This window comes from Penaeus monodon, chromosome 19, assembly GCF_015228065.2.
Source record: "Penaeus monodon isolate SGIC_2016 chromosome 19, NSTDA_Pmon_1, whole genome shotgun sequence".
Taxonomy (NCBI): Eukaryota; Metazoa; Arthropoda; class Malacostraca; order Decapoda; family Penaeidae; genus Penaeus; species Penaeus monodon.
In genome coordinates, this window is record NC_051404.1 from 5,976,194 (window position 1) to 5,976,766 (window position 573).

Here is a 573-nt window from a genome sequence, read left to right on the forward strand (position 1 = left end):
AAGAATAGAAGCTAATAGAGAACGAGAAAAGAGGATAAAGGAGAAAGGGTGTAAGAAGAGGAGGAGGAAGAAGAGTGGAAAAGGGGAGGAGGAGGAAGACGAAGATTGGGAGGAAGATGATGATAAGGAATTGAGGAAGAAAAAAATATATGAGTGGGGGGGAGGGGAGAAGGGAGAAGAGAAATGGGATAAGGAAGATAAGGAAGAGGAGAAAGTAGAAAAGGAAGAGAAGGGAGAAAAGGAAGAGGAGAAGGAAGATGAGGAAGAGGAGAAGGGAGAAAAGGAAGAAGAGAAGGGAGAAAGGAAAGAGAAGAAGGTAGATAAGGAAGAGAAGGGAGAAGAAAAAGAGAAGTTAGAATGAAAGAGGAGTGAAGAGAACGAGGGGAAATAGAGGAAAGTGTTACAGGGTTAGAAAAAGGGAATAAAGGAAGGGAATACCCACGAGGAAAAAGAGAACAGGAGAAAAAGGAAAACGAGTGTGAAAAAGGAAGAGGAATTAGCGTGTGAGAGAAAAAGGAAGATGCTTTAGGCGACAAAGAGGAAAAGGAAGGGTAACGGAGAGAACGCAAAACC